This window comes from Alexandromys fortis, unplaced genomic scaffold, assembly GCF_014885135.2.
Source record: "Alexandromys fortis isolate MF-2015 unplaced genomic scaffold, M_Fortis_MF-2015_v1.1 scaffold_134, whole genome shotgun sequence".
Taxonomy (NCBI): Eukaryota; Metazoa; Chordata; class Mammalia; order Rodentia; family Cricetidae; genus Alexandromys; species Alexandromys fortis.
The window spans coordinates 1,311,366-1,323,714 of NW_026068007.1; positions in this window are offsets into that span (position 1 = coordinate 1,311,366).

Genomic DNA, 12,349 nt, shown 5'->3' on the forward strand with positions numbered 1-12,349 from the left:
GATAATATAGTTACATACAATCTACGAGAGAAACCTCCCCAGATCAATGAATGTGATCTTCTTTGGAAAAAATACATATTGTGTAGCTAAAAGGAAGAGGGTAGGGGGATTATTGTGGGTTAGAAAATCCTTATACCCAGTGATAAATGTGCCTGTAAGAACAGAGCTACGTCAAGGACAAAGAGGAGAAGATGATGTGAAGACAGAGACAGAGATGGAAAGCCACCTCTACCAGGCTTAGTCATCAGAGATGAGGACGGAGATCTGGCATGAATGCTTCCTTGAAACCGCCAGGAGGAAGTGGACCTAGACTTATTGAGTTCCATTTCTGACTTATGAGTTCCATTACTGTGATAAAATACATTTCTGTTGTTACCGTTCACTGAGTTTATAGGAATTGGTTGTGGTAGCCTGGGAAATTAATGAATCTTCCAAAAAGTCCAGTTGAAATATCATTTTGTGGAAGATTGCCTGGTTCTCCTAACCTAGACAAAATTACTTATTCACTTCTATTTTTTACTAAAGCATTTACTTAATTTTCAAATATTAAATGTTCATCTTCTCTTAAAGCTACTCACTTGTTCAAAATTTTGTACTGTTCTTTGTTATGACCAAATCCGCGAAGTTACCACAAAAGCCAACAAGGAGACCGAGTCCCATATGAAAAACCAAAGAACCTTTATTTTAATCAAGTTTGCAAACTCGGTATCTCTGTGTGTCCATCGTATTGGAGTAAATGGAGAGCCTCGAGTGCAATTAGAATAGGGTTTTATAGTAGTAAAGGTAGGGGGGAGGGGTCTCTGAGGTTCAGGACTCCTTATTGGCTGATATTTCTCTATTTCTCTAGGGGTGTCCTGGTGAGTGCTGGCAGGTGTTCCTATCTACAGCTGTTGGAATGCCAGGAATTTCCTTCCAATGATCTGTTCTTGGGTGGAGGTCAGGTAATCTCAGTTTGTGGTTCCTCCTGCAACCAGGCATTGCCTCAGGGTAAACTACTGAGACTCAGGTCTCATATTAAATTTATCTATGGCTGAGTTCTTCTCTGGCAGGTGATAATGGTTGGAAGTAAAGAACTTCCTTTGAATGACCTGCCCATACTTAGTTTATCATGGCTGGGCCCCACATTCTTCACATCTAGCCTGGTCTTTTTAGTATAGTAGGTACTTAGCATTTATTGAATGAATGAGTGACTTCACAATATCAAGTGACACTCAAATAATTTGCTTTGAATCATCTTTTGAGGCTTTTTAATTTGGCTCTTCCACCTAAGAGCAAGACCATACGTCATTTTGGGCTTCACCTTGCTCATTTATAGTGTGCTATATTCTAGATCTTAGTCCTACTATTTAAGTCAGACTATTAGAGATGGTCACAGACATCCCTCAACCATAATAACTGAGTTATATTATTTGTTTTGAGTGATTTCCTTCATATTTGTCCCTGGTTCTTTTGTGATTGAACATGGAGAATAATATCTTCTAGAATCTTCAGGGAAATCTATAAATTTCTAATGCAGAGGATTTCTTTTTATTATTATTTTATTATTATTATTAAAAATTTCCACCTCCTCCCCTCCTCCCACTTCCCTTTCCCTCCCTCCACTCCCCCTCCCCCTCCTCTTCCCTCTTCCCTGCCCTGTGCGAAGTCCAAGGTCCTCCCCCCTCCATCCAGGTCTAGGAAGGTAAGCATCCAAACAGGCTAGGCTCCCACAAAGCCAGTTCATGCAGTAGAATCAAAACCTAGTGCTATTGTCCTTGGCTTCTCAGTCAGCCCTTATTGTCCGCCACGTTCAGGGAGTCCGGTTTGATCACATGCTCCATCAGTCTCAGTTCAGCTGGCCTTGGTGAGCTCCCATTAGATCAGCCCCACTGTCTTAGTGGGTGGGTGCACTTCTTGCTGTCTTGACTTCCATGCTCATGTTCTCCCTCCTTCTGCTCCTCATTTGGACCTTGGGAGCTCAGCCATTGCTCCAATGTGGGGCAGAGGATTTCTAAAGGGTTCTAAAGACTTTTTCTTCCATCCTTTGTTCATGGTGAAAAGTAAAAAATAATCATATAGATGCAATATGAAAGAATTTCTGATAATACGTGTCCATTGTGAACATTTATGGGTTTGGGTTGTTTTTAGCACTTTGATAATGAGTGTAATTTGCAACCTTTTTTTAAGAAAATATATTTATAATAATCATTATTGAAGTGTCCCTAGTGAGTTTAAAGAAATGGATACATATAAAAATGAAATGCATATAATTTATAATGAAAGCAAACACAGTTGTAGTGCATCTTGTTAATTCACACAGATAGATTAAATTATCCACTTTTTCTCAATTTAATTTTGTGTCTAATATTTCTGCTGTCATAAGATGTGGGTGCAATCAGCCAACTGATGATACAGGTACTGTGTTTCCCAATGTTAGGGAGGAACTGAGAAGCCAACAAAACCTGCTATTTTATATCATATGCATCAATAAACAAGTACTTTATTTAAGGCCTTCAGAGTGAGACTAAAACTTTAACTCATCAAACCACTTGCAAGGTAATTATCCCTACAAGGTGATAAGAAAATAGTCATGTCAGTGTAGCTACAGAACCAAATTGAAAATTGAAACCACTAGCTGAATTGGAGACAGAAGCAGACAACACAACTTGACAGTGTGTTCAAAGAGATCTACAAATCAATCCCTTACATTGTAGATTTAGATTTTAGGTGTCTTACCTCATGTTCTCAGAATGATCATCCAACTTTTTCAATTTAACACTTCTTTATTGATGTTCTAATTATGTTCATGGAGCTTTTGTATTGATTAGAAATCTTCGGTTTTACATGTATAGGCCCATATTTCTACATGGTATGGTGACCAGAATCTCAGGCCACAATTTGCACCTGCTGCACAGGAGGTGGTCATCCCTAACAAAGGGTCGGGATATGGTTCTGCTCCTTCTTTGTAATTCAGAGGATGCCTGGGATAGAGATGTTAATTCAGCCTACACAGAAAAGGATGGAAGAGGGAAGAAGGGGGCAGAAGAGAGTGGAAGAAGGAGGGAGGGGACAGAAGAGTGCAGAAGAGACCACCAGATCTTCTTACCTGAGTCATGGGCTGCTCTGAGCATCATGTGTGCAGAAAACTGAACTTGGATCCTCTGCAAGAGGGGTTAAGTGCTCCTAACCATGAAGACATCTTACCTCCCAAAGTGCTAGATTTTTTTAAATGCATTTTATTTATTTGTTTATTTATTTATGCATCTACAACAGAACACACATATCTTAAGCATACCTCCCAAGATTTCTGAAAACATTCATGTACCTGTGAAACAACCCATCAAGTATGAAATATTTCAATCACTCCAAAACTCTTGTCTTATTCCTTCACAGTCACCTTTCCAGTCCTACCCAAAGACAGTCAATCTTCTGATTTGTATTAGCATATATAAGTGTTGCTGTCTTTGAAATAAACATTATGTATTCTGCTCATCCTTTACTCAGACTGACGCTGTTGAGATTCACCCAAGTTGTAACATGCATCTGTAAATATTCTTGTGAAGTGGTTTACTGTTATTTGAAGATGCCACACCTTGTTTGCCTACTTGCTTCCTGGGGAGTATTTATGTTGTTTCCAGTTGTCATTTGTTATGAGTTAACCTGCTGAACATATTATGAGTCTTTTTGTGAATATGTGTTTTTTTTTACTTTGATAAATATATAAAAATGGGATAGTATGAAGCTAGGATAGGCATGCTTGTGGGAAGTGATCCTTTTTTCCAGATTTTCTGGACCATTTCAATCCTTCCTCCAGCTATTGTTGGTATTTTGATTTTCTTCCTATTCTTCTTGCCACCTGGTGTTTTCAGTCTTCAAAATCTTTATAATTCCGTTGTGTTCATGTCTGTGGCTCAGAATCTCATTGAACATTCACTGATGACCCCATCATGTTCAATGTCATCTCATGTAGTGCTTGAAGATTTGCATATTATTTTTATGAAGTAGCTGTTAGAGCTTTCTGACATTTGAAATAATTGGGCTAATAGTCAATTTATTGTGGGAGTTCTGCATGTGGTCCACCCCTCCTTTCATTGTATATGTTCCGTGTCTGTATCTGTTCCAAATGCTTCCGTATGTTGTTTGCAGTTTCATTTTCTGTGGCATTTTTTGGAGAACAGATGTTTGTAATTTTGATGGTGTCTGGCGTAGACTTTTAATTTTATGATTAGTATCTTTTGTGTCTGCAATATCACAGAGACATGCTCTCCATTTTCTCTTAAAAGACTCACAGCACACCAGCCTTTTGCCTGCACTTGCCTTCTCATTCTGCACAGTTCCCTTTTGTTGACCTCCAAATCACAATGATGACTTAGCCACGAACTTCAACTTTCTAAGTAACTTTGATGTCATCTCTCAAAAAATCTATGCATTGCTTATGTAACCCCCTCATCGTTTTTCTCTCTCAAAGTAAAATCCTACTTTTTTTTACTTGTCTCTGGACTGTATTTGCAAACCATTCATATTTCAGTTAAAGCACAACACTCCCTTTTATCCATGGACCATGACCATTCCTCTGTGTAGATTATCTCTTCATCAGTTTATCATCATCTTCATTTAGGTAATCCCTACTTGTCCTTTAGCTTTGGTTCCTTGTTATGGCTGTTTCTTCAGTTGCGGAAAGATTTATACTAAAAAAGACTTCTTATCAGGTTCTAAGTTCCTGAATTCTTCCAGATTTCATGAAATCAGTATCTTTGTCATTGTGGTATCTTTAGTACTCAATAAAACTCTTCCCCAACAAAAGGAGTAACCAGCTGTTTTAGATGGTATGTAGTGTAGGTGCAGATAGCATTGTGATCTGTAAGCTCGATTCCTTGTGTTTATCATCAATAAATGTTTATTTGTCACAACAATTTAACCAATTAGTGTATATTTATTATATCAATTTTAGAAAGACTAAAAATGAAATAATCTATTATACTGCTTTCTGCAGATTTAGAAAGACTAAAATTGAAATAATCTATAATTATACTGCTTTCTGCAGTAATGTTTTGGTATAATTTCAATGTAGTCTTTCAACTCTTGGCACTTTGCATGCTATTTAAAAACAAAACAGATCAACTAGCAGAAAACAGCTCTACATTTTAATATACATTTCTGAAATAACCTTCAAAATCTACCCATTCATAAGAGTAGCCAAAAATGCTGATGAAGTTTAAAGAAAATACTCATGGTTTTATGTGTGTGAGACTTATATCTTCTAAAAGTCAGCGAGTCCAAAATTTTTCGTGTATTTGGAGCTGTTCTTCTGAATTGCCTATGGAGCCAAAGAAACACTGTTTCCTCAGAATCACAACTTACTTTTGATCAAAAATTTATCTACTACATCAATAAATAGTTACTGAGCTCTGGACCCAATTTTAAGTTTGGAAGATTCAGTCATAGACAAGACAGTTCCCTCTTTCCAAATATCTTGCTTATTTTCTGTTATTTCAGAATTCTGTTATTTCAGTTTTCCATTTTCATAAAATTTAAATCTATACTTAAAAGATAAAACATTTCCATGAGTAATGATAATAAAATAATAAAATGCAGTTTGTTATATTCAAGAATATTTTAAAGCACTCATTAGTGGCCACACAGTTGGAACAGGTCACCCTTCTGAAAGTAAGGACACTGTGATGTTAGCTGCAGCACGTGCTTTTCCAGCTTACAGGAAGTGTTGCTTTACCATTTGTATCACAGCATTTAAAATTATGTAACATTTTAAAATTTTTCTTTCGGGAACTGGACCATTTCATGAATAAGTTAGATTAAAAATGAATTCTGAAGATGATCAAATACATATAAAAGACACGAAAAAATGAATGTGTACTTTTATTAAGTGTAAGGTATGTCCTGAGCAAAGAAAATGCATATATTGTTTGATTAGACAAGGCAAGAATATAGAAATATAGTGAAACCTTATCAATGGATTTAATTAAGAGTTGCTTCACAAATACCCAAGAAATTTTCAAAAAGTATCTATCTATCTATCTATCTATCTATCTATCTATCTATCTATCTATCTATCTATACAGGGTATCTCTACGTAGTTCTGGCTGCCCAGAACTCACTTTGTAGACCAGGCTGTTCTCATACTCACAGAGATATGTCTGCCTCTGCCTCCTGAATATGCTTCATACAAATAAATAGTCTTTGTTTATACCAGTGATATGTTTGTGGAAAAAGAAACCACGGAATCAGTCATATTTACAGTAGTCATACAAAAACCAAAATAAGAATAAATGTAAACAAAGAAATGAAAGGTATCTACAATGAAAATGGTGAGACATTAAAGAAAGGTATTGAAGAAGGCACCAGAAGATATAAAGACCTCCTATGCTTATGAACCAGAACTAATCTTCTGAAAGTAGCCATACTACAAAAAGCAGTTTATAGATTCAGAGCAATCCTGATAAAAATCCCAATATTAACATTTATATAGAAGCAGAAAAGATCAAAGATGACGAAAGCAGTCCCAACAAAAATAATTGACAGGAGATATACTATATCTGTAGTTACACTACAGAGCCATAGTAGTAAAAATAGTGTGACTTAGCACAAAAACAGACACATAGATGGAATAGAAAAGAGGAACCAGATAAAGGCCATATGGCCACAGCTACCTAAACTGCCATTGACATCTTCAACAAATGGTGCTAGGATATCAACTTGCAGAAGAATGAAACTATCTCTCTCTCTTCTCTATCTGTCTGTCTGTCTTTCTATCTCTCTCTATCTTTCCTCTCTATCCCTCCCCCTTTCTCTATAAAAATTTCAATTCCAAAGGATCAAAGACTTCAAAATAAGACTCAACAAACTGCTAGCAGAAAAAGTAAAGAGCATGCTTCAACATATGGATATAGGTAGTAATTTTTTTAAAAATAGTGCTCCAATAGCAGAGGAAATAAGACCAAGAATAGAAAAGTAGAATTCCATTTAATTAAAAAGAAGTCTATACATCAAAGGCACTGTTAATTAGTAAAGAGGAAGCCCAGAAGAGAGACAGTTCTTGCCAGCCATACATCGCACAAAGGATTAGTATGTAGAATATACAAAGCAGTCAAGAAACTAAAGCCCAAACATAAAAGGAACAAATCAATTAAAATGCACTACATATCTAAACAGAAAGCTCTCAAAAGAAGAAATGCAAATGGCCTGAAAACTTAAAAAAATTCAACATGTCACCAGGGAAACACAGATTAAAATCAATTTGAGATTCTAACTAACCCAAATCAGAGTGGCTATCATCAAGAACAATAATAGCAACAAATGGTCGTGGTCATCTGGGGAAAGGGAACTTTTATACATTGTTGGTAGCCTGGCGGTGGTAGCACACGCCTTTAATCCCAGCCTTCGGGAGGCAGAGGCAGGCGGATCTCTGTGAGTTCGAGGCCAGCCTGGTCTAGAAGAGCTAGTTCCAGGACAGGAACCAAAAGCTACGGAGAAACCTTGTCTTGAAAGTAAAAAAAAAATAAAATAAAAAATAAAAAAATAGATAAATAAATAAATAAATACATTGTTGGTGAGAATGTAAACTAGTGTAGCCACCTTGGAAATCAGTCTAGAGATCTCTCAAAATGCTGAAAATAAAGCTATTATATATAATCCAAGTGTACCACTCCTGGGTATTTACTCAACGGAGTTTACTCTATTACAGGGATACCTGAACATTGATTCATTGCTACCCTATTCACAATAGTTAGGAAATAGCAACAATTTAGATGATTAACAACTGAAGAATGGGTAAGGAAGATGTAGTACTGTCTTAGAGTTTTCTATTGCTGTAAAAAGACACCCTGACTACAGCCAATCGTTTAAAGAAAATATTTTATTGAGGTGGCTTACAGTTTCAAAGATTCCATCCATTATCATCATGGCAGGGAGCATGGTAACATGCAGGCAGACATGGTGCTGGAAGAGAAACTGAGAGTCCTACATCTTGCAGGCAACAGGAAGTTGACTGACTGTCACACTGAGATAGGCTTGAGCAAAAAAGACCTCAAAGTCCATCCCTACAGTGACACAGTTTCTCTAACAAGGTCAAACTTCCTAATAGTGTCACTCCCTGTGGGGGGGGGCATTTTCCTTCAAACCACTACAGGTACATATACACAATGGAATTTTAATTAGTTGCAAATAAAAATTAAATTATGAAAAATTCAGGGAAATGAATAGAGAATAATGAAAAAAGTTATTCCAAGTGAAGTGACCAAGGCTCAAAAGAACAATTGGCATTTGTTCTGTATGAAGATCCTAGCTTCAACTCTTTAGTATGTTATGTCTAACATGAAATATACATGCAAGTCAGAAAACAAGGAAGGGGAAGGGGTTGCACTAGGAAAAGGGGAAGTAGAACTTATGTAAAAAGAAAGTGAAGGTCAGAATACTGTGAGTGAAAAGGTGTATGCAGGAAGAGACGTTGTTTGAGAAGTTGGGGGTGTAGGATAGGGTGAGGATAAATCTGGATAAAGGGTGTATGAAGAAACCCCTTGGAAAGCGAGACATGCCCACCTGTGCACCAGAGGCTTGACTGTGGGAGGGGGTAGTACATACCCTACTGTTTTCTGAGTAGACCCATTTCATGAGAGTCACATTGGGTGGGCAATAGCTGATATTGTGAGCCTGGCTAACAACACACATCTAGGAAAGTCATATGCCCATGGGGAGCTTATTTCTGACAGTTAACAGAACTAACATGGCAGCAAGCTGCATTTATAATACCTTTTTATACCCATAAAAAGTAATCCTAGCCTTAATCAGAGAAACATTTCTTTACAAGGAACAGTGGTGAGTGCAGGCCCATAGCTGCTCCAGATGCAGAAAATAAGTTATGAATGTCAGTTCGGCTCCAAATAAGTCCTTTAGACTGTTCCCTCTCAGGCTGAGGGAGCAATGCAGAAGAGGGGCCAGGGCATTGATAGAAGTCTGGAAGACTAGGAAACACCATTTCCAAGATGCATATATCTATTGCAATCATTAATTCACATCAACTGTAGTTATCTGCACTTTCAACAAGAACAGCTCAATCAACAGTCAGTTGAAGAACAGAAGGAACTCACAGGGTCCTGCCTTTTACCCCTGATCTACTGGCTGCTGCAAGGAGGAATCATTGTCTTTAGTTTTATACCCTCTACTGACCCCTATAAGTTCTAATAGATAGCTCTAGACTCTTGGTCACACAGAAGACCATGGCAGGGTCACAAAACAAAATGAATAGACACAAACTTGAGGGAGAGATTTGTATCTGAAGTGGTGGGTTGATAGGGCTGCTAGGGAGGCAGGAAGTAAGAGTAGTCAGTACTCACTGAGTACATGTGCAAAATTCTTTAAAAAACACAATAAAATAAAAAATGAACCATTATTAACAGCAACAACAAACTATGTTTTTACTGTCACAACCCCTTAAACATGCTTGAGCATGTGAAGCCAGAGTTTTCTTTTACTGACTGGCTCCTCTCCTTACTGTCTGACCTCTCCTTCTTAGAAAGTATGTACTCACTCATAAGTGGCTTTTAGACATAAAGCAGAGAAAACCAGCCTACAAATCACAATCCCAGAGAACCTAGACAACAATGAGGCCCCTAAGAGAGACATACGCAGATCTAATCTACATGGGAAGTAGAAAAAGTCAAGATCTCCTGAGTAAATTGGGAGCATGGGGACCATGGGAGATGGTTAAAGGGGAGGGAAGAGGAAGGATGGGGAGCAGAGAAAAGTGTATAGCTCAATAAAATCAATAAAAATTAATATAAAAAAGTATGATGTAGTTACATGGTTTCCTTCTGTGAGACTTCCACAGTCAAATGACTTCCAGTGTCGGGTTGATCAATTTAGATATTCTACTGCTGATATACTGCAGGTTTTGAGGCGAGTAAGTGAAAGGAGAAAAAAAAGGTGTTTTAAGTAGATCACTATTTTAGTGCTGTGTTGAAAGGAGAACAACCATGGTGTTGATTTTCTCCTCAAGTAGGGACATGGCACAGTGTTGCTCTCTGAGAGACAATATTTCAACGTGTTGTGTAGCTGAAATTGCAACACAAAACCTTCTCTAGTGAAGGCATTTATTGTACCTGAAAATTTAGATACTTTCCTTGCTAATTGTTCAAAAGTTGGCTGTGAGACTGTGCAAGTGGGTTAATGCCTTTATTAGAACTGTTATAAAAGATGGCTAATTTTAGCAAATAGAGCACTCACCTGTACTGTTGTGCCCTGAGCAGATGAAAGCCGCAAGGCAACTCACACCCATTTGCTCTATTACTTAAGCTTCTCCCAAGTAAAGAAGATGAGTTCAGAGCTTAAGGAAATATGAAAAGTATCACGAAGCACAGTTAGTGCAAGTGGTTTTTATTACATACTCCTTATGAATTTGGATTAAAGGCAATAAGATTTAGCCCTACCTCTAATTTTCTCTCTGAGTTCAAGTAAGGATCAGATTCTTGGTGTCTCAATTGTCCTATATCTAAGGCTATTATAATATTTCTGTCTTACTCATGTCATAACGATTCTAAGAATATTTTCAAATGACACTTCGGAGTTATATAACAACAACAGCACATGAAAGTTATGCTTTATTGATTTGCTACCTTTTTTTCTCATTTATAAGCTTTTAAATCTCATTTATTATTGGCTAACTAATGTAGAAGAGTAAATAAAAAGATTTTTGTCAAGTTTAAAAAATATTTCAGTGCTTCAAATGTCACAACATCTGTAGTGTAAATACAGTAAAAATAAATGCTAATTGGACTATCCATTTACACTTAAGACAGAAGCAAAAAATATCATTCTCCCTATATTAAATGAGTAATAAATAAGAAACCTGGTAATCCAACTTAAATCTTAGGAAAAGTCACTCACAGAAAATATTTATTTTTATGTTTAAAAAGAATATATCCTTTCATTTGTTCAATATATGAGCATATAACATGAACCAGACATGGTAATGTCACGAGGAATGTAACACACAGTAATTACAGTCATTATTGTGCTTCCAGAATAATTGTGGTTGCCTCATTCTCCTTAATCATATTTCAGAACTTCAAAAAGTAGTGTTTTGACTGTTGTGGAAGAACAAAATGTGTCCAAACACATGTCACTTAGTCCATCTGCAAGAGCACACAGTTCCTTTATGTTTTCTAACCACATATGGTAGTTGGTGTTTTCCATCTTATTTCAATGTCTTGTTCTTACCTAATTAATCACACCAGTAAAACAATAGAATATATAGCCTTGTTAATCAACCACAATCTATAGTTTTTCAAAATGTATACATTTGTGTTTTCTCTGGGTGAGTGTTTGCCTGCATGAAAGTCTGTTTATCATGCAGATACCTGTTGTCTTTAGAGGCCACATAGGGTACTGGACATCCTAGAACTCCAGTTACAAATAGCAGCTGACATGTGGGTGCTGGGAACCTAACCCAGATCACCTGCAGAAACTGAAAGTATTCTCATCCATTGAACCATCTCTGTGGCCCCTCATTTACATTTTAGAAAAATGAATTTACATTTTGATGGATGAAGTTTTATACTTTGCTTTTGTATATGGTTCAGAGCATGACATCCAGTCTTAATACGGCAATTTACTTCTCATTTTAAGCAGAGTAGATAGCCAAATTGAATAAATAAACTGAAAATCTTCACTGGGACCTGAATTATCCTGCTATGCTCATGAATTAAATGTAGAGATGTAGGAAATATTATATTAATTCAATTGTCCACTGAGTAAGGTAGTTTATGAAAAAGCATGATATTCACGATACGTGACATTGGTTTACCTTGAACAGCCATTATATTCCCTTAGTAATACATTACATATCAATTTTCCACAAATGAATTTCTACAAAGACCTTCTTTGATCCCATTTCTATTTTCAGTCAGTGCTATCTCTTTAGTAATGAGTTTATTATCTCTTGTGTATACTTTACTTCCATATTCCAATGACAGTGTAAATGTTAATTTTCAAAATGCCCACTAGAGTCCACTATAATTTCCAACACACACTTAACTTGCTCATTGCTTTTTTTTTCTTACATTTCTTGTTTGAAGGATTTGGATTTTCAACTGATTTATGGGGAAACCCTAAAATCCTTTACTTATAATCTAGACTTATTTCTCCATAATATCTTTTATGGAAGAATCCAATAATAATTATGCATGTACTAAAAAGGAAGCAGGGAGTAATTTTTGTGAGCAATATTTGCTCTGTTACTATATATTCACATGATAAATATTGTTATATTATATTTATTTTTATAGTAGCATATGGACTACATTTTTTGAGAAAGGGTGTGGTGGTTTGAATGACAATTACCCACCATAGGCTCATG